The following is a 22408-nucleotide window of genomic DNA, read 5'->3' on the forward strand; positions in this document are numbered from 1 at the left end:
ATTACCCTACCTAGAACCTTTCGTAACTCTGCAAAGAATTTTTGAGCATAGCCGATTCAGAAAACAAGGGATGCAAGCAGTTTGCTATGCCCTTCCCCTCTCTCTGTTGTGCCTTCAAGTGTGGATACTTTGGTACCCTCAGTTTCAGAGGAGGAAGAACAATAACCTTTTTGCAGGAATTTATGCCCGCTCAGTCCGTTTAGATAACTCCAAAGCTTAAGGATACCTTTTTGGTCTCTATTGACACAGTGTGTTTATGGCTTGACCTGTAGCAGCCTCTGCCCACATTTTCTAAGATTGCCAGTTTCTGTTCCCTCAAGAGTCACCAACCTGTAAAAACCTTCCTGGTACACTCCTTTCTACTACCAATTTTGTACACTGGCTGGCCTAAAACTGACCAGCTATTTACTCCTCCTAATGCCACGTACACAGGACCAGACTTAGGTCTGACAGACTTTCGACGGAGTTCTGACGGAGTTCTGACAGAGTTCTGACAGAGTTCTGACGGACTTTCCAAATGAACGGACTTGGCCACACACAATCACACCAAAGTCCGACGGATTCGAACGTGATGACGTATGACTGGACTAAAATAAGGAAGTTCATAGCCAGTAGCCAATAGCTGCCCTAGCGTCGGTTTTAGTCCGTCAGACTAGCACACACACGAGCGGATTTCTCGGTAGGAACTGGGTCCGGCAGAGTTCTGTTGGAAAAATTTGAAACATGTTCCATTTCTAAAGTCTGTCAGGCTGCGTACACACGGGCGGACTGTTCGCCCAACTTTGTTCGTCAAACAGTTTCGGCAAACAGTCCGCTCAAAATTAGCATGGACGGACATGGCCACACACGGCACTTTTTGAGCGGACTGTTTCAGCGAACTGTTTGCCAAACAGTTCGCTCAACTTTTGAAATGAACGGACTCGCCCACGTAAGGCGGAGGCAAATCCGCCCATTTCGAGCGCGTGTACAGGTAGGCGGGGCCCGCGAAGGAGACGTCGCGGGCTCCGCCGCCTGGAATGGACTTAAAGGGGAACCCCAACGCCGAAAAAAATCGGCGTGGGGTCCCCCCAAAGTCCACAACAGACCCTTGTCCGAGCACGCTACCCGGCCGGCCAGGAAAGGGGGGCGAGCGAGCGCGCCCCCCTCCTGAGCCGTACCAGGCCGCGTGCCCTCAACATGGGGGGGTGCCTTGGGGAAGGGGGGGCCGCGCGGCCCCCCCACCCCAAAGCACCTTGTCCCCATGTTGATGAGGACAAGGGCCTCTTCCCGACAACCCTGGCCGTTGGTTGTCGGGGTCTGCGGGCGGGGGGCTTATCGGAATCCGGGAGCCCCCTTTAAGAAGGGGGCCCCCGGATACCGGCCCCCCACCCTATGTGAATGAGTATGGGGTACAATGTACCCCTACCCATTCACCTGTAAAATAAAAGTACCCAAAAAAAAAAAACACAACACACGAGAAAAAATATTTTATTGCACAGCTCCGGGGGTCTTCCGTCTTCGGGGGTCTTCTCGCCGGACTCCTCCGCTATCTTCGTATAGCTCTTTTGCTAGCGGAGGAGTCCGGCTTTCTTCCTCCCCGCCGCCGGCCTCTTCTCCCGACTTCGGGGGTCTTGTCCCCCTCTTCGGTTCTTCTGTCGCCGCTGCCTTCCGTTCTTCTGTCGCCGCCTTCGGTTCTTCTGCTGGGCCACCGCGCCTTCTTGTAGCTCTTTTACAGGCGGTGGCCCGGTCTTCTGTCGCCGCTGTCGCTGTCGCCGTCGCCGCCTTCCGTTCTTCTTCTTCTTCTTGTTCTTCTTCTTCTCCAGGAGATGTTGACACGTCGCTCTCTCCGGCCGGAATGCCAGAGCCGCGCTGTGCGGTCACTTATATAGTGACAATTGGGCGGTGTCACATGGTATATGTCACATGGGTTGGTCACATGGGTTGATGTCACATGGGGACTATGACATCGTAAGGGGGCGGGGTCACCATGTGACCAACCCATGTGACATATACCATGTGACCCCACCCCATTGTCACTATATAAGTGACCGCACAGCGCGGCTCTGGCATTCCGGCCGGAGAGAGCGACGTGTCAACATCTCCTGGAGAAGAAGAAGAAGAACAAGAAGAAGAAGAAGAACGGAAGGCGGCGACGGCGACAGCGACAGCGGTGACAGAAGACCGGGCCACCGCCTGTAAAAGAGCTACAAGAAGGCGCGGTGGCCCGGCAGAAGAACCGAAGGCGGCGACAGAAGAACGGAAGGCAGCGGCGACAGAAGACCGGGCCACCGCCTGCAAAAGAGCTACAAGAAGGCGCGGTGGCCCGGCAGAAGAACCGAAGAGGGGGACAAGACCCCCGAAGTCGGGAGAAGAGGCCGGCGGCGGGGAGGAAGAAAGCCGGACTCCTCCGCTAGCAAAAGAGCTACACGAAGATAGCGGAGGAGTCCGGCGAGAAGACTCCCGAAGACGGAAGACCCCCGGAGCTGTGCAATAAAATATTTTTTCTCGTGTGTTGTGTTTTTTTTTTTGGGTACTTTTATTTTACAGGTGAATGGGTAGGGGTACATTGTACCCCATACTCATTCACATAGGGTGGGGGGCCGGTATCCGGGGGCCCCCTTCTTAAAGGGGGCTCCCGGATTCCGATAAGCCCCCCGCCCGCAGACCCCGACAACCAACGGCCAGGGTTGTCGGGAAGAGGCCCTTGTCCTCATCAACATGGGGACAAGGTGCTTTGGGGTGGGGGGGCCGCGCGGCCCCCCCTTCCCCAAGGCACCCCCCATGTTGAGGGCACGCGGCCTGGTACGGCTCAGGAGGGGGGGCGCGCTCGCCCCCCTTTCCTGGCCGGCCGGGTAGCGTGCTCGGACAAGGGTCTGTTGTGGACTTTGGGGGGACCCCCACGCCGATTTTTTTCGGCGTTGGGGTTCCCCTTTAAGCCCATTCCAGGCGGCGGAGCCCGCGACGTCTCCGTCGCGGGCCCCGCCTACCTTCACACGCGCTCGAAATGAGCAGACTTTCCTCCGAGCGGGAACAGTTTGCTCATTTCGAAAGTAGCCTACACACGGGCGGACTGTTCGCTCAAACACAGTTTCAGCGGACAGTTTTTCGGAATTTCCGAAAGACTTTGTCTGTCATACTGTCCGCTGAAACTGTCCGCTGAAAGCCCACACACGAGCGGACTGTCCGCCCAAACACTGTTCAGCGGACAAGGTTGGGCGAACAGTCCGCCCGTGTGTACGGGGCCTCAGACTTTTGAAAATCAAAAGTCCGCTGCAGCCCACACACGATCGAATAGTCTGCCGGAATTGTTCCGTCGGACCTTTGATGTTGAAAAGTCCGCTCGTGTGTACACGGCATTAGTGTGTTCATGCAGAAATACTCTGTTGAGAAGAAGTTCAATAATTAGTGGGCCGTTCCTATTGTGGATCTGGTCATTTCTTGCCTTAACATGATGTTGATAGTTACTGTCAAGGACATCCAAATCTTTGGAGACCCTGTGGATAAGAGACTGGAAGCCCTTTCTCAGGCCTTGTTCTCCCTGTTGGACCCTGCCCTGCAGTCTTTCATTGCTGTCATGCCCATCTGCCATGAGGTGTGTGGTCCAAGGACATGGCTAGATCACAATCACTCCTTATTGATACCTCATTCTCAACAATTGGACCTTATGCCTGTTGCATATGTTGATGGGCTTGCGGATATAATAAGCTTGATATTTGTAATCAGTCTTTCATGCATATACATGCAGAGGGCCCTTTGGCTCACATGCTAGACTGTGGAACATCTGTGCAAAAGGCACCTGTTACATATGCCCCTTGGCACTTCCTTAAACAACTTTATAAAGGTTGTCACAGGGAAGCAGTGCACTGTTTTGCCTAAACAAATAACAGATAAGCCTCAGGGTAATAAAACCTCTGCCCTAATGCTAAGAAGAGCTGCTTTTGTTTCACCCCATCCTCCAAATTAAAGCCCAAATTCAGAGCCCAGTTCCTTTGCAAACCTTGTGCTTCAGAAACCTCCACAACAGTGGGCAAGTCTTCCATGCAATGAGAGGATTCCCCACTTTTCAAAGTAGTGGGGCATCTGTTAGCCTGTGTGGCCACTTAGACTGAAATATCTTGGATGCATAGGTACAGTATTGTGATGTTCAGGGGCTACAAGCTGGAATTCCAGTCACTGCCACACTTCATGTTTCCAAACTTGTCTCAATTACAGCTAACAGACTTATACGTAACTTTGGCTCAACTGCTTTTGCAGGAGGTCATTACCATAGTCCTAGAACAGGAAATGTTTTAAGGTTTATACTCAAAAAGAAAAAAGAAGAAATTAATAAAGGACTTGTCAAAAACCATCTCTTGTGTTTTTTAACTCTTTTTACACTTTTTTTGTGAAATGGTAGGGGTATATTTGTACCCCATTACCAATTCACATGGAGGGGTGGCATCTGGCATTCCCCTTGTTAAAGGGGGCTTCCAGATTCCGATAAGCCCCCCACCCGCAGACCCCCATAACCACCAGGCAAGGGTTGTGGGGATGAGGCCCTTCTCCCCATCAACATGGGGACAAGGTGCTTTGGGGTGGGCCGCTACCCCAAAGCACCCTCCCAATGTTGAGGGCATTTGGCCTGGTATGGTTCAGGAGGGGGGGGCGCTCTCTCGTCCCCTCCTCTTTTCCTGCGGCCTGCCAGGTTGCGTGCTCGGATAAGGGCCTGGTATGAATTTTTGGGGGACCCCACACCATTTTTTTCAAATTTTGGCTCGGGGTTCCCCTTAATATCCATACCAGACGTGAAGGGCCTGGTATGGAATTTAGGGGGACCCCCACACATTTTTTTTTTCATTTTGATACGGGGTTCCCCTGTGGGGAAATTCCATGCCGTTTTTATCAATGAACTGTTATGTGTATTGTCGGACCGACAATTCATTATAGCCGTGAGTAGTTTTAAATTACTTTTTTTCCTTTAGAAATGTCATTTTGCTGTCAGACTGTTCTAAACACGGGAACCATGCACCCCTTTACAGGCATACTATAGATACCCCCCAGGTACGAAATTTAAAGGAATATTACACTTTTATTGTTTCACTTTAAGCATTATTGAAATCACTGATCGCAGAAAAAAAATAACATTGATACATGTCACCTGGGACAGGACCCAGGTCCCCAAACACTGTTTTATGACAATACCATGCATATAAGTCTTTAAAATTAGCACTTTTAATTTCTCCCATAGATTTTTAAAGGGTGTTCCGCGGCTTTCGAATTTGCCACGAACACCCAAAATTGTTCACTGTTTGGCGAACTGGCGAACAGCCAATGTACGAGTCAAACTCATGTTCGACTCAAACATAAAGCCCATCCCTACTTGCTACTGTGAAACTCCAAAACAAAAAGTGAAAACAAGTCCAGGATTACTAGAAATCAGTACCCAAGGCTTGATCTGACCCAACGGGTCTTCCCTTAGGCTGCTTTCACACTGCAGCGGGAGCGGCGTCGGCGGTAAAGTGGCGCTATTTTTAGCGGCGCTTTACCGTCGTTTTAGCGGCGGTGTGCGGGCGCCAGCGGGGTGGTTTTAACCCCTGCTAGCGGCCGAAAAGGGGTTAAACCCGCCCGCTGCAGCGGTATTGCCGCGGTGTCCCATTGATTTCAATGGGTAGGAGCGGTTTAGGAGCGGTGAATACACCGCTCCTTCACCGCTGCAAAGATGTGGCTGGCAGGACTTTTTTCACCGTCCTGCCAGCGCATCGCTCCAGTGTGAAAGCCCTCTGGCTTTCACACTGGAGTTAAAGGGGCCGGTTTTTTTCAGGCGTTACACAGGCGCTATTTTTAGCGCTGTAACGCCTGAATACCGCCCCAGTGTGAAAGCAGCCTTAAGGTAAGCAGGCAGTTCACCCAGAGGTGGCAGTTATTGAATCACGTATTACGCATTATTAAATGGCACAGATTGAAGTTGGTTTATGGTGCCGATGACATTCTAGACCTAATTTCTAATACCCACTAAGGAATTTATTACTTGGACTTTCTTTATATAATTGTGTGTAGGGATGAGCCGAACACCCCCCGGTTCGGTTCGCACCAGAACTTGCGAACGACCCCCGCGTTCGGTACGAACGTTAGAACCCCATTGAAGTCTATGGGACTGATTTTAATGACGATTAAAGTGAAAAAAAAAAGTGAAATATTCCTTTAAATATGGTGCCTGCGGGGTGTCTGTAGTATGCCTGTGAAGTGCCACGTGTTTCCCGTGTTTAGAACAGTCCCTGCACAAAATGACATTAAACGGAAATAACACCATTTAAAACTGCTTGCGGTTTTAATGTTATATCTGGTTCCTGCAATATGGTTGAAAATCATTGAGAAACATGGCATGGGTAGCCCTCCCTGCCCATTACCAGCCTATTTGGGTCTTGTACGCATATTAAGGGGAACCCCGTACCCATATTAAAAAAAGGAAATGCGTGTGGCCCCCAGGCCCTATATACTCAGAACAGCAGTATACAGGCGGTGCAAACAAGACAGGGACTGTGTAGGTTTGTTGTGTTAAGTTGAATCTGTTTGTCATTTTCAACCGGTACATTTTTAAAGTGTAGCTCCAGTCAAAAAAACTATCTTTAAGCTTTTTGGAAAACATAGGGAAGGGTTATCACCCCTGTATAATTTGTTTTGTCGTCCATCTTTTTTCATCTCACTTGCTGCTGTCTCCTTGCGTTTGCAAGTAGGAGATGTTTGTAAGTTGGATGTTTGAAAGTAGGGGCCTGCCCTATATTATAGCGGTATGTACTGGGTACAGAGCACGCAGACAGCACGCACTCCTAACACTACTGACTGCAAGCTCTATTATTAACCACTTGTTAGCCCAATGTTTGCATAAAGTGAAAGATGAAGTTATGCTGAGTAAATAGATATCAAACATGTCACTCTTCAAAATTGCACATGCCCGTGGAATGGCGCCAAACGTCGCTACTTAAAAAATCCCCATAGGCGACGCTTTAAATATTTTTTTACTGGTTACATGTTTTGAGTTGCAGAGGAGGTCTAGGACTAGAATTATTGCTCTCGCTCTAACATTCTCGGCGATACCTCACATGTGTGGCACATGCGAGCACATGGGGACATGGGCGCTTTAATTTATTTTTTATTTTTTTATTGTTCATTTTACTTTATTTATTTTAGTTTGACATTTTTTTTCCCAAAAATATATTTTTGATCACTTTTATTCCTATTACAAGAAATGTAAACATCCCTTGTAATAGGAATATGGGGTGACAGGTCCTCTTTACAGTGAAATCTGGGGGGTCAATATGACCCCACATCTCACCTCTAGGCTGGGAAGCCTGAAATAAAAAATAAAAAAAAGATTCTGGCTTTGATCGTACTGGCGAGTTGGTAGAAGCACCGGAGGGCGGTGAGGGGTGGGGGGCGTCTATGGCTGGGTATTTCAGGGTATCACCGAGTATGGCTGGGTATCTCTGAGTATGGCTGGGTATGGCAATTTATGGCAGGGTATTACAGAGTATTGGCGGGGTATTGGCGGGGTACTACAGAGTAATAGCAGGGTACTGCACTGCAGAGTAATGGCAGGGTACTGCACTGCAGAGTAATGGCGGGGTACTGCACTGCAGAGTAATGGCGGGGTACTGCACTGCAGAGTAATGGCGGGGTACTGCAGAGTAATGGCGGGGTACTGCACTGCAGAGTAATGGCAGGGTACTGCACTGCAGAGTAATGGCGGGGTACTGCACTGCAGAGTAATGGCGGGGTACTACAGAGTAATGGCAGGGTACTGCACTGCAGAGTAATGGCAGGGTACTGCACTGCAGAGTAATGGCGGGGTACTGCACTGCAGAGTAATGGCGGGGTACTGCAGAGTAATGGCGGGGTACTGCAGAGTAATGGCAGGGTACTGCAGAGTATGCACTGGTATTGCAGAGTATTGGCAGGGAATTGAGGGGTTAAATTCGGTGAGCAGCGATGTGGGCACTGCAGATGCAGCCCACATCGCTGCTGACACCGATCTCTTTCCCCTCCGCTGTACCGATTGGTACAGAAAGGGGAGGTAGGAACAGGCGTCATAACATGACGCCGGTTTGTTTCCAAGTGATCACTCCGTCATTTGACGGAGCAATCACGTGGTAAACGGCCGCTATGAGCGGCCGTTTACCGTGATGCGCCGGGTCCTATGGACCCGGCGGTCACGGATGCTCTCGAGTGCGCACACCTCGGGGCACGCGAGAACAGAATTCTGGGAGGCCGTTAATTAACGGCCTCTCTGAGTTAAACAACCGCCCTGAAGCCGTTAATCGGCAATGGGCAGTTGTTAAGTGGTTAAAGCTAGATCACTAGCTATATAGGTCAGGTGAATATAGTGGTGTATACTGCAGTCAGGGCACAGACAACAACCACTACACAGCAGCAAGATAGGAAATCAGCCAAAAACGATTGGTGTGTACTGTGTTGAAGGTACACAGAACACCCACTGCTTCAGATGCAAAGTAACACACTACAGGAGGCCGCCTTAAAGGCGGCCTTATATAGTGTGGGGCGTGCACTACACAGCCTGAGCTATGATTGGCCACAGGCAGGATGCCTGTGGCCAATCATGGCTCTCCTCGCTGCCGGCGCTGCGATTGGCCAAGCATGCGGGGTCACAGTGCATGCTTGGCCAATCATCGGGCAGCAATGCACTGCGCCAACGCAGTGCATTGTGGTCCGCGCGCGCGTCACTCGAATTTTGACGCGAACGGCCAAAACGTTCGGAATTCGCCGAACGGCCGAACGGCCAATGTTCGAGTCGAACGTACGTTCGACTCGAACACGAAGCTCATCCCTAATTGTGTGATTTAATATTTTTTTCATGTTTTCATTTTAGTATTGGGCTTATATTTTCACTTTTTTTTTTTGAAGTTTTACAGTAGCAAGTATTTTCTTATTGCTCACTATTATAATGTTTTTTATTAGTATATTCACAAATGGAATAAGCGCACAATTTTTTGATTTATCTATTGAGATATTTCATGGCCCTTGAGCAAATGAATGAACATCAAATTGCCAACACAGAAAGAGAATCTATAAATCCATACATTTATAAATACAATAATAGAAATATGGTACATTAAGTATGTAAAATTTGTATAAGAATACATTAAATTAATATCTCAGGACGCATGTTCACTGAAAATACACAAAAATGGCAGATAACGAATGAAAAAAAGGCACAGAAAACCATTTGCATTTTCTCAGAAAAGTCTAATGCCATGTACACACGAGCGGAATGTCCGACAGAAAAAGTCGGGGGCTATTCATCGTATATTCCGATCGTGTGTGTATGCCCCATCAGACTTTTTACGTCGAAAATTCTGACGGACCTAGAAATAGAACATGTTCTAAATATTTCCGACAGAACCAATTCCTATCGGGAAAACCTCTCACCTGTATGCTGTTCCGACGTACCAAAAAACGACTAATGCTCTGCAACAAGTACGAGATGGGAGCTATTGGCTCCTGGCTATTGAACTTCCTTTTTCTAGTCCCGTCGTACGTGTTGTACGCAACCGCATTCTTGACGGTCGGACTTTGGTGTGATCGTGTGTATGCAAGACAGTTTCAGCAGAACTCCATCTGAATTCCGTTGGAAAAAACATCAGAGTTTATTACGATGGGAAAACCGGTCGCGTGTACGGGGCATTAACCCCCCTGACGGTCTTCCCGAGTCTGGCTCGGGGTGGAATTTTTGTACCATTAGCGGTAACCCCGAGCCAGACTTGGGACCGCAACGCTGGATCCAGGAGGAGGTTTACTTACCTTCTCCCTTGGACCCAGCATTGTCTCCCCGCTGTACGAGCGAGCCGTGTCTCGCTCGATCTATCACGGAGCCGATCTCCATGCCCTGCAAAGGGTTGCGACGCACGGGGATGGAGTTCGGCGCCAAATTCAAAAAGTGAAACACACAGTATACATACAGTATAATATAATCTTAGAGATTACATTGCTGTATGTTAATATTTCACATCCCCTCTGTCCCTAGTGGTCTGCCCAGTGTCCTGCATGCAGTTTTATATTCTAAAAACTGTTCTTTATGCCTGGAAACTGGAGATTGTCCATAGCAACCAAAACTGTCACTTTATATCAAAAATGATTTTAGACCAGCTAGAAAACAGCGATAATAAATTAGAATCACTCGCAGAATTGAGCGACATCGATTTGTGGGGAGATCCGTCATCAAATACTGAAAAGTAATGACAGTGACAATTCTGCAACTGAGCAAAATTTCAGTGTTTTTGATTTGATTACATTATTGAATAATTTTTATTATTGTTATATTATTATTTGGTACAATTATTTATAGTTATTTATTATATTATAATTTATGATTTCATTTTTCAAACTTTATCATACCCGGGAAGTCTGCTAGACTCTGGTTTGGACAGATTTAAGAGAGTTAGTCCTAAGAATTACAGGACTACAATATAAAACGCCAAATTTTCATGCAAAATAATTGTACAGCTTTTAGCACCTAAAATTCGAAATAATCATACCGCCAGGGAGGTTAACCACTTGCTTACTGGGCACTTAAACCCCCCTCAGTCCCAGACCAATTTTCAGCTTTCAGCGCTGATGCACTTTGAATGACAATTGCGCGGGCATACAACACTGTACCCAAATGAAATTTCTATCATTTTTTTCCCACAAATAGAGCTTTCTTTTGGTGGTATTTAGTTACAGCTCGGAGTTTTATTTTTTGCTAAACAAACAAAAAAAGATGCAAAAAAAAAAAAAAAAAAAATCATGTTTTAATAGTTTGTTATAAAATTTTGCAAACGGGTCATTTTTCTCCTTCATTGAAGTGCGCTGATAAGGCGGCACTGATAGGCTGCATTGGTGGGCACTGATGGGCTGCATTGGTGGGCACTGATAGGCTGCATTGGTGGGCACTGATAGGCTGCACTTGTGGGCACTGATAGGCATAGTTAAGGCGGCACTAATAGGCACAGATAAGGCGGCACCGATGGGCACAGATAAGGCGGCACTGATGGGCAAAGATGGGCACAGATAAGATGGCACGGATGGGTGGCACGGATAAGTGGCACGGATGGGTGGCACGGATGGGCACTGATAGGTACCACAGATAGATGGGACTGATGGGCACTGATAGGTGGCACTGATAGGTGGCTCTGATAGGTGGCACTGCTGGGCACTGATGGGCGGCACTGCTGGGCACTGATGGGCGGCACTGGGGTGCAGCACCTTTGAGGCAGATTGGGTGGCACTGTGGGTGGCACTGTGGGTGGCACTGTGGGGTGGCACTGTGGGGTGGCACTGTGGGTGGCACTGTGGGGTGGCACTGTGGGCATTATGGGCACAGACGGGGGGCACTTACTTTTACTTTGTTATTTTTCAGGATGGCACTGCGGGAGGCAGGTGGGCACTGGCAGGTGGCATGTGGTGCCTTTCATTGCTGGCCGTGATCGGGACTGATGTCCCGATCACGGCCGCCGGTGATCGGCTTTTTTTTTTCTCCTCGCGCTGTCAGCGCGAGGAGGAATAATAGCCGATTACCGGCTCCGTTCTATCACATGATCAGCTGTCATTGGCTGACAGCTGATCACGTGATAAGGGCAGTGGTCCCCAACCTTTTTGGCACCAAGGCCCGGTTTTGTGGAAGAATATTTTTCCAAGGCCCGGTGGGGGGGGAGGAATCGCGATGTGGTGCGTTATCGGTTCAATCATCCTGATACCATAATATCGGGACGATTGAAGTGCATTATTTATATTATTACAATATAATACAATGATTATATAGTTCAACTCAATGTAATGTAGAATCAGTGGGAGCCCCAAGCTTGTTTCCCTGCAACTAAACAGTGTTATGGTGTCAGGGTGACTGAAGCACGTTATTTCTATTACATTGGAATATAAAATGAAATAGTTATATTCACCATAATGCAGAATCAGTGGGATCCCTGAGCTTGTTTTACTGCAACTAGGCGGTCCCATCTTGGGGTGATAGGAGACAGTGACACTCGAAGTGTGTTGCTTATGTCCAGTCTGCTCCGTAATCTTGTTTTGGTTGCTGTCACTGCAGAAAATCCAGCTTCACAAAGATAGGATGTTGGAAATGGCAGCAAGCTTTTCAGCGCTTTTGTGGCAATTGCAGGATATTCTGCCTTGACTTTAATCCAGAACGTATGGAGGTTTGAAGTCGTCTCAAACATACTTTTAAGGCCACCATCATTTGCGATCTCAAGCAGTTGATCCTCTTCTAGCACGGACAGAGTGGATTCACCTGGCTTATTCACAAATGGGTCACGGATCCATTCCTTCCCAATTCGGGGGTCTTTTGAGGATGGGAAATAATGCTCAAATTCATTTGAAAGCTGATAGAGGTGATCATGCACCAGCTGTGTGAAAGAAGGTTCTGGCTCAGTCTCTTTCAAAAGATCTGATAAGGTTGGAAACATGTCAAAAATATTATTGTTGACTCGTCGCCCCCATAATTCCAGTTTGGCTTTGAATGCAGCCACTTTATCAGCAGACTTAAACACAGTTCTCATTCTCCCCTGAAGTGACAGATTGAGTTCGTTGAGCAGGTTAAATATGTCACACAAGTAAGCAAGTTTTGTGACCCATTCTGTGACACTGAAATGTGCTGCAAGTGGTGACTGTTTTTCAGAAAGAAATCTCTGGAGCGGCTCTCGTAACTCAAACACTCTGCTCAGTGATCTACCTTTAGAAAGCCATCTCACTTCTGTGTATAAGAGAAGACGAGTGTGCTCTGCATCCATCTCCTCACAGAGCTGTTCGAACAGACGTGAGTTAAGGGCATGTACTTTAATGTGGTTGATTATTTTAATCACAGCCTGCAAAACGTTGTTCAGTTCAGGTGACATTTTTCGGCTAGCCAGCATTTCTCTATGGAGGACACAGTGCGTAGACTCACATTCGGAAGCAACCTCCTTGACCCGAGTGGTAAAACCAGAAAGCCGCCCAGTCATGGCAGCAGCTCCATCCGTGCATACACCAACACAAAACGACCAATTCAGTTTTCCTGACATATACTCATTTAAAGAATTGAACAATTCTGCAGCTGTGGTGTTGGTCGGCAAGAAGAGTGCACATAGCATATCCTCATGGACATCCTCCTGGAAAACATATCGAACAAAAACAAGCATTGTTGCCTTGTTGTCAACATCAGTAGACTCATCGACTTGTATGGCATACCATGGTGACTCCTTAATTCTCTCTATCAGTTGCGTTTCAATATCCTCTGCAATTTCATTTATTCGTCTAGCTACAGTGCTAGCCGAAAGAGGAACATGCGCCACCTTTTCAACCGCAGCCTCTCCTAAAATTTCACGGCAAATGTCCTTTGCAGCAGGCAGGATCAACTGTTCTCCGATTGTAAATGGTTTCTTAGATTTAGCAATACGGTTAGCCACTAAGAATGAGGCTCTCAATGCAGACGCATTTATCGAAGAGGTGGTCTTCAATAATTGCTTCTGTCCTTCGTGTTCACGTTTTTTTCTTTTGAAAAACTCAACCGGCTTGTCTTTTAATGAAGGGTGTTTGGTCTCCATATGGCGAAGCAGTTTTGAAGGTTTCATGGCTTCATTGGATAGCCGCTCACCACATATTATACAAAGCGGGTTTGGAGAATGTGAATCACCTGATGCAATGAACCCATAATTTAAATAGGACTCTTGGTATTTTCTTTTAAATGCAGCTTTCTTTTTGTTTGCAGTCTTAGAACAGTCTTCTGTTGTCTCATCATTGGGTCTTTGCCCCTTTTCAAAAAAGCTCTGCAGTGACATTTGTTTTTTACTCATTTTGGCTAGTTGGCAAAGCCTGCCACCAGATGGGAATTGCCACTGCTGCGGCCTGTCTTCAGATGGGAATTGCCACTGCTGCGGCCTGTCTTCAGATGGGAATTGCCACTGCTGCGGCCTGTCACTGCTGCAGCCTGTCTTCAGATGGGAATTGCCACTGCTGCGCCCTGTCACCAGATGTGGATTGCCACTGCTGCGCCCTGTCACCAGATGTGGATTGCCACTGCTGCGCCCTGTCACCAGATGTGGATTGCCACTGCTGTGACCTGTCACCAGATGTGGTTTGCCACTGCTGTGACCTGTCACCAGATGTGGATTGCCACTGCTGTGACCTGTCACCAGATGTGGATTGCCACTGCTGCGACCTGTCACCAGATGTGGATTGCCACTTTTCTGCCCCCAGATGTGGATTGTCAATGTCAGCTGCCAGCAGATGTGGATTGTCACTGTCACCTGCCACCAAAGCGTAACAGATTGTCACTAATTGGTTTTATTATAACAGTCTCACTATAAAAGTATTATAACGGTCCCAGTATAAAAAGTATTATTAAAAGTATAAAAGTCCCAGTATAAAAGTATTAAAAGGATTATTAAAAGTCCCAGTATAAAAATAGTATTAAACGTCCCAGTATAGAAATAATATTAAATGTCCCAGTATAGAAATAATATTAAATGTCCCAGTATAGAAATAATATTAGATGTCCCATGATAGAAATAATATTAGATGTCCCAGTATAGAAATAATATTAGATGTCCAATGATAGAAATAATATTAAATGTCCCATGATAGAAATAATATTAAATGTCCCAGTATAGAAATAATATTAGATGTCCCGTGATAGAAATAATATTAGATGTCCCATTGCAGAAATAATATTAGATGTCCCATTGCAGAAATAATATTTGATGTCCCATTGCAGAAATAATATTAGATGTCCCATTGCAGAAATAATATTAGATGTCCCATTGCAGAAATAATATTAAATGTCCCATTGCAGAAATAATATTAAATGTCCCATGATAGAAATAATATTAAATGTCCCAGTATAGAAATAATATTAGATGTCCCGTGATAGAAATAATATTAGATGTCCCATTGCAGAAATAATATTACCGTAGATGTCCCATTGCAGAAATAATATTTGATGTCCCATTGCAGAAATAATATTAGATGTCCCATTGCAGAAATAATATTAGATGTCCCATTGCAGAAATAATATTAAATGTCCCATGATAGAAATAATATTAAATGTCCCAGTATAGAAATAATATTAGATGTCCCGTGATAGAAATAATATTAGATGTCCCATTGCAGAAATAATATTAGATGTCCCATTGCAGAAATAATATTTGATGTCCCATTGCAGAAATAATATTAGATGTCCCATTGCAGAAATAATATTAGATGTCCCATTGCAGAAATAATATTAAATGTCCCATGATAGAAATAATATTAAATGTCCCAGTATAGAAATAATATTAGATGTCCCATGATAGAAATAATATTAGATGTCCCATTGCAGAAATAATATTAGATGTCCCATTGCAGAAATAATATTTGATGTCCCATTGCAGAAATAATATTAGATGTCCCATTGCAGAAATAATATTAGATGTCCCATTGCAGAAATAATATTAAATGTCCCATGATAGAAATAATATTAAATGTCCCAGTATAGAAATAATATTAGATGTCCCGTGATAGAAATAATATTAGATGTCCCATTGCAGAAATAATATTAGATGTCCCATTGCAGAAATAATATTTGATGTCCCATTGCAGAAATAATATTAGATGTCCCATTGCAGAAATAATATTAGATGTCCCATTGCAGAAATAATATTCAATGTCCCGTGATAGAAATAATATTAGATGTCCCGTGATAGAAATAATATTAGATGTCCCATTGCAGAAATAATATTAGATGTCCCATTGCAGAAATAATATTAGATGTCCCATTGCAGAAATAATATTTGATGTCCCATTGCAGAAATAATATTAGATGTCCCGTGATAGAAATAATATTAGATGTCCCATTGCAGAAATAATATTAGATGTCCCATTGCAGAAATAATATTTAATGTCCCATTGCAGAAATAATATTTAATGTCCCATTGCAGAAATAATATTTAATGTCCCGTGATAGACATAATATTAGATGTCCCGTGATAGAAATAATATTTGATGTCCCATTGCAGAAATAATATTAGATGTCCCATTGCAGAAATAATATTTAATGTCCCGTGATAGAAATAATAGATGTCCCGTGATAGAAATAATATTAGATGTCCCATTGCAGAAATAATATTTGATGTCCCATTGCAGAAATAATATTTGATGTCCCATTGCAGAAATAATATTAGATGTCCCATTGCAGAAATAATATTTAATGTCCCGTGATAGAAATAATATTAGATGTCCCATTGCAGAAATAATTTTAGATGTCCCATTGCAGAAATAATATTTAATGTCCCATTGCAGAAATAATATTTAATGTCCCGTGATAGAAATAATATTAGTTGTCCCATTGCAGAAATAATATTTGATGTCCCATTGCAGAAATAATATTAATTTCCCAATTAATTAAATTAAATTAATTAAATTAATTAAATTAAATTAATATTAATTATAAAAAAATATTAGCAGTGCAGAGTGCAATGTACTTACAGTTCCAGCATGGGAGTGAGGGGAGGAGCCGTTGGAGACTGCGGGAAAGTAAGTTCAGTGAGGGTGGGCGGGGAGAGATGAGGTCACTCTCTCTCTCTCTCTCATTAGCCGCCGCTTCTGTGTAACTGTAGCCAGGACGGGACAGCGGCGCGCCTGTGCGTAGCGCAGAGGGATGAGGTCATCTGCTCTGCTTGTTCGGCCGGCCGCACCGCTGACAGTTTTCTCCATCAGCGGTGAAGCTGAAGCCTTAGCCGGCCGCGGCCCGGGGGTTGATAATCTCGGACCTGACAGTGTCCTTGGAGCTGCGGCCCACCTAGAGAGGCGGCACGGCCCGGCTTTGGGCCGCGGCCCGGGGGTTGATGACCCCTGGATAAGGGGATCGACCCCTTACACGGATCGGTGATCAGGCGAGTCTCACGGACTCGCCGATCACAGAGCGCGCCGCGCGCGCCCCTCAGGGGGCGCGCAGGCCGCTCGTAACCAGGACGACGTCAATAGACGTAGTCCTGGAAATCTAGGTCCGCGCTAATGCCGTCATTCGGCAATAGCGCGGTACCCAAGTGGTTAAGAGGCTTCATGACTGACTTAGGACCCTTTTGACACCTCTTTATAGAGCTGGCTCTTCATTTATCATATTTTCAGCATAACTATCTCAGGGCCACTGCAAATTTTAATCACCTTTTGTACTGGTCTTTAAAAAAGAAATTCATTTTTTTTTTCTTTTTTCTTGCAGAAGGCCCAGGCTCAAAATATATTGGCAAAATTACGTTTTCACCTCTCATCTGAAAGACGGCTGCTTGTGTCTGTCACTGAGGCATGACTTCAAGGCAGAATGAGCCTTTGCTGGCCAATAACGGGCTCTCCCAGGTTATAAACTGCTCAACATTCACTGGCAGCACATGACCACTTAATTATGCTCTGAAGCAGCCTGGGAAAGTAAATTGATAGCAGCTCGCTATCAGAGAAGGAACACTGAGACGTGCAGCCCCTGTATTTAACTCATCTGGAAGGAGGCCACTAATTAAATAAGAAGAGTTCATTAATTAATAGCAAAATGTTTTTGTAACAGCCGTGTGAATTGGCAAAATTCAGATCTGATTCAAAACGTTCGGCGTAATTTCAGATTTAATCACCACGACTGCTTAAAGGAAACCTGTAATGAGACAGTATGGAGGTTTCCATTGTTGACCTTTACTTCTCAGGACACTCATTCCCTAACTGTTATGCTGAACCAGTGACTTACGTACATTCTTTATTTCCTACTACAAGTAAATACAAGGCAATGGGGGTTATTTACTAAAGGAACATCCACTTTGCACTGAAATTGCACTTGGAGGTAAAGTCGCTGTAGATCCGAGGGGGACATGCAAGGAAATTGAACAGCATTTTAGCTTGCACATGATTGGATGATAAAATCAGCAGAGCTTCCACTCATTTCAGATCTACCCCTTAGATTTAGAGTGACTGCACTTCCAAGTGCACTTGCAGTGCAAAGTGGATTTGCCTTTTGTAAATAACCCCCAATGTATTCAAATGAAAAATGTAGTAAAAGGCAGAGTCTGACCTGCTTTGCATTGGATATGCTTCTTAAAGTGGTTATAAATCCTTACAATCCACTTTTTGCTAGAGGTAAGCCTATAAAAAAGGCTTACCTGTAGCTACCCCGGATATCTCCTAAACCTGCAAGGTTTAGGAGAAATCCCCTGTATCTGCATGTGCCAACATCAACGGCACATGTGCACTGAAGCAAAGGCCCGTATCGCGGCTCCGGGCTTTAATTGGCCAGAGCCGCGATACCCCGAAGTAACTCCAGAGAGAAATGTCGCCGGCTGGTGCTGTGTACGGGCACCGCAGCGGGGGCTTAGATCTCAGGTGAGTATTACATAATGGAAAACAGAGGAACGCCGCGCTTGACAAAATAAATTAAACAAAAAAAAAAAACTAAAAAGAGAAGCAGCAACCCAAATGTTATACTACATTTGGCATAAGAGAAAAAAAGAGTGGGTTGCACTGCAGAAAATAACTGAACTAAGAAAATATACCCATGTGAAACAACTCACAGAAAAGTTTGAACTTAGTGGTGTATTTGTCGCATACTAAAGAGGGATTAGAATGCGACAAAAAATAGACTATCTAATAAAAATAGAAAATGCTAAGTCAGTAAAAATAGCAGATACTTCTTAGTGTGGTTATACAAAGAATACCCTTAATAGGAGTGAATAATCAAATGAATGTGGAATAATGCAAGCAAAACTCTGCTAACAAAACCCAAACGCATAAAAATAAATGGAAAAAATATATTACACCAATGATACCTAAAGATTGAAATCGTATTGGGTATCAGAAAATATATGTAGTGAAAAAAAAAAAAAAAAAAAAGTAATGTTCATATAAAGTGAACCTGCAAAAAAACAATATAACATCCAAAGGTCTGTTGTCTTAGAACAATAGTGAAACAATGTAACATCCAATGGTCCGTTATCTTATAACATTAGTGAAACATGAATATGGAAATTGTTTGAGAACATAATGAGAATGGAGCAATGTTCAAAAAGTCCATATACAGTCTCTATTTGCAAGGTTTCCCACAGTGAAGTAGTGACAGTAGAAATATCCAACACGAACGTGACTTGTGCTCAGCCTCCACCAATGATATTATTGCCGCTTACCAGAAACGAATGGTTCCTTATTACAGAGAACCATGTAGAGCAGTTGACTGATTCCCCCAGTCCAGGGTCTACACGAATGAAATGTAAGGGACTTCAGAGCCCGCTCGTCTCTCGATACACTCCCGTTCGTGGGTTTACATAAAAGGCAATGAGACTCACAATAGTGTAAAACCCAAATATAACTTTAATCGAACGTAAAAGACAAATGCGCACTTACAGAAATGAAGATTAAAACGATCGTTACAGCAAAACCGAGCCGGCCGGTCTCGGTTAGCGCCCGTTACACCGAAAACATACAACACGAGATGGTGGCGTCAGGACGTCGCTCCTCCTCCCTACGCGTTTCGTCACGATAGGACGTGGTCACTATTGTTCTAAGACAACAGACCTTTGGATGTTATATTGTTTTTTTGCAGGTTCACTTTATATGAACATTACTTAAGGTATTTTTTATTTTCACTACATATATTTTCTGATACCCAATACAATTTCAATCTTTAGGTATCATTGGTGTAATATATTTTTTCCATTTATTTTTATGCGTTTGGGTTTTGTTAGCAGAGTTTTGCTTGCATTATTCCACATTCATTTGATTATTCACTCCTATTAAGGGTATTCTTTGTATAACCACACTAAGAAGTATCTGCGAGTATTACATAATGCCTTTGTCTTACAGGTCTTTTTTTTTTTCTCATGTGTGTTTACAAGCAATTTACTAGGATCTGTTTGGTCCATAGAAACACATTGCAAATAAGTAGATGTGTGGTTCATTTTGTTCCAAATCAAAATTCAGACACAGTTTTCGTTAAATACTTCTGAATTTCTGAATTACAATAGTAGTAACACATTTAACCAAAATGGAAATGTTGGACGAGATTCAAATTTAAATATTTTTTTAATTGAATCAGCATAGTTTTCAAATCAAGTTTCAGAAAAGAATAAAATAGAATAGAAAATAAAGGAAGAGAATAGAAAATAATATACTAGAATAGGAAACAATAGAATAGAAAATAAAATAATAGAATTTAGTTTTACAGAACAGAATAGAAAATAAAAGAATAGAAAAAATAGAATAGAAAATAATAGAATAGAAAATAAAAGAATAAAACAGAACAAAATAGAATAGAAAATAAAAGAACAGAATACAATAGAATAGAAATTAAAAGAATAGAATAGAAAAATAAAAGAATATAACCATCTTCTGAAGTTCAAATTTCAAATAGAATAAATTTGAATTCAAATATAATAGAAAATAATATAATAGAAAAAATAGAATAGAATAAAAAAAAATAGGGAGAATATAACCTTCTTCCAAAATTAGAATTTTGATTAGAATACAAAAGAATAGATTAATTGATTTGAGTTCAATTTGACCGAAAACGGAAAACTGGAATCGATTGGAACTCGAATAAGCGAAAACAAATTCCGAAAACTAATTAAACAAATTTATGTAAATTTAGGAATTTATGTAAATAACAAATCGAAATGAAAAAAAAAAAAAATTTCGTTCTGCACAGGTCTACAAAGAAGGTCAAATATAGCCACATAAATGCAAATTAAAGCACCACTCCATTGCTTTGAAATCCAGCTACAACATTATTTTATTAAAACTCAGGGGGACAATCCAAAAAGTAGCCAAAACATTTTGAGGGCTGGATTGACAACAATGTACCAAACCACTGCTGACAAGGCTTGTGTTTGCAATCAGTCTATAAAAAAAATGACAACACCGTGAATACATGAGAAATGAACTGGACCTAAACGTGATTATATATCACATATCTATATATATATATATATATATATATATATATATATATATATATATATATATATATATATATATATATATGTGTGATTATATATCATATATATATATATATATATATATATATATATATATATATATATATATATATATATGATATATAATCACATTTAGGTCCAGTTCATTTCTCATGTATTCAAGGTGTTGTCATTTTATATATATATATATATATCATATTTAGGTCTAGTTAATTTTTCATGTATTCACATTGTTGTCAGTCAAGCCCTAGTGAAGGGATTGCTCTATACCACAACTTCATACTGTCTCTGCACACTCTGCACACCTGTGGTGGTGGTTTGGTGGTAAATGCAGATCTTCCCCCTTACTAGCTTACCTTTCCTTGTTCTGTGAAAAGTGAATTTTAAGTCTGGCTACCGATTGATGGGAGCATTTCATCTTATCTATATCCATGCTTGATGGTCACTCTGTGGCTGATTATCTCTGGTGAGCGCCATCGATTTTCTCACTTTGGGTGGAGCACAGTTATTCTATTTGGAGCACAAATCTTAGGCCGCGTACACACGGGCGGACTGTCTGGCCAACTAAGTCCGTCAGACAATCCGACAGACAGTCCGTCCTACTTTTGAATGAACGGACTTGACCACACACGATGAACAGACAGTCCGCTGAAAGCTTGCACGATGACGTGTACAGCACGTACGACGGGACTAGAAATACGACGTCCAATACACTGCAATGCAACCTTCGGCCGTGTAAATCCTTCCTGAGCATGCGCCATACTTAGTCCGTCCAACTAGCCTACTCACGAGCGGACTGTCCGCTGAAACCAAAGTTGGACGGACAATATTACGGAAATTCCGAAAGACTTAGTCCGCCAGACTGTCCGCTGAAAAAGTCCGCTAAAGCCCACACACGAGCGGACTGTCCGCTGAAACACGTTTCAGCGGACTAAGTTGGACAGACAGTCCGCCCGTGTGTACGCGGCCTTAGACACAACGTTGTTGAAATTTGAGTGAACTGTCTGTTTTTTGTTTTGTTTTTTGAGTGGAGTATTGAATGGATGGACATTTGTTAGTTTTCAGTTTGGACTCTTTTTTGTTTTTCTTTTTTATGAATTTTCTTTCATGTGTTTTTGCTATGCTATTTCACTTTATGGAGTTTCACATTAATTGATGAATGAGTATGACATCACTTATTAATTAATGGTTTAGGCATCGCTTCTCTTTTTTATATTTTATTACAAAACTGTTATTTACTCTGCAGCATGGAATTAAATTGGAGTTGCGTTTGGCAAATACCTTTGAAATGACCCGCATCCTGCAGGACTACTCTAGCAATTGAATCCTGCAGTCCCATGAGTCCATAACAAGTTTCTCCTCAGAAATGGATAACTGGCTGTTAGGCAAAGCTGTCAGCACCTAGGCCAAGTTGTTCACCAATTCATTTTTTTAAATTGTATTCAAAATAGAAAAAAATCGAAATAAAA

At 43.5% G+C, this 22408-nt stretch overlaps 1 pseudogene; it reads right to left on the reverse strand.

The window, feature by feature from the left end:
• Positions 1 to 11921: 11921 nt before the first annotated feature.
• Positions 11922 to 13796, reverse strand: LOC143998014 (SCAN domain-containing protein 3 pseudogene; annotated as a pseudogene).
• Between the last annotated feature and the right edge of the window lie 8612 nt (positions 13797 to 22408).

The sequence above is a fragment of the Lithobates pipiens genome, unplaced genomic scaffold, assembly GCF_037356315.1.
Source record: "Lithobates pipiens isolate NorthernLeopardFrog02 unplaced genomic scaffold, aLitPip1_a1.2 Scaffold_19, whole genome shotgun sequence".
NCBI classification, from domain to species: domain Eukaryota; kingdom Metazoa; phylum Chordata; class Amphibia; order Anura; family Ranidae; genus Lithobates; species Lithobates pipiens.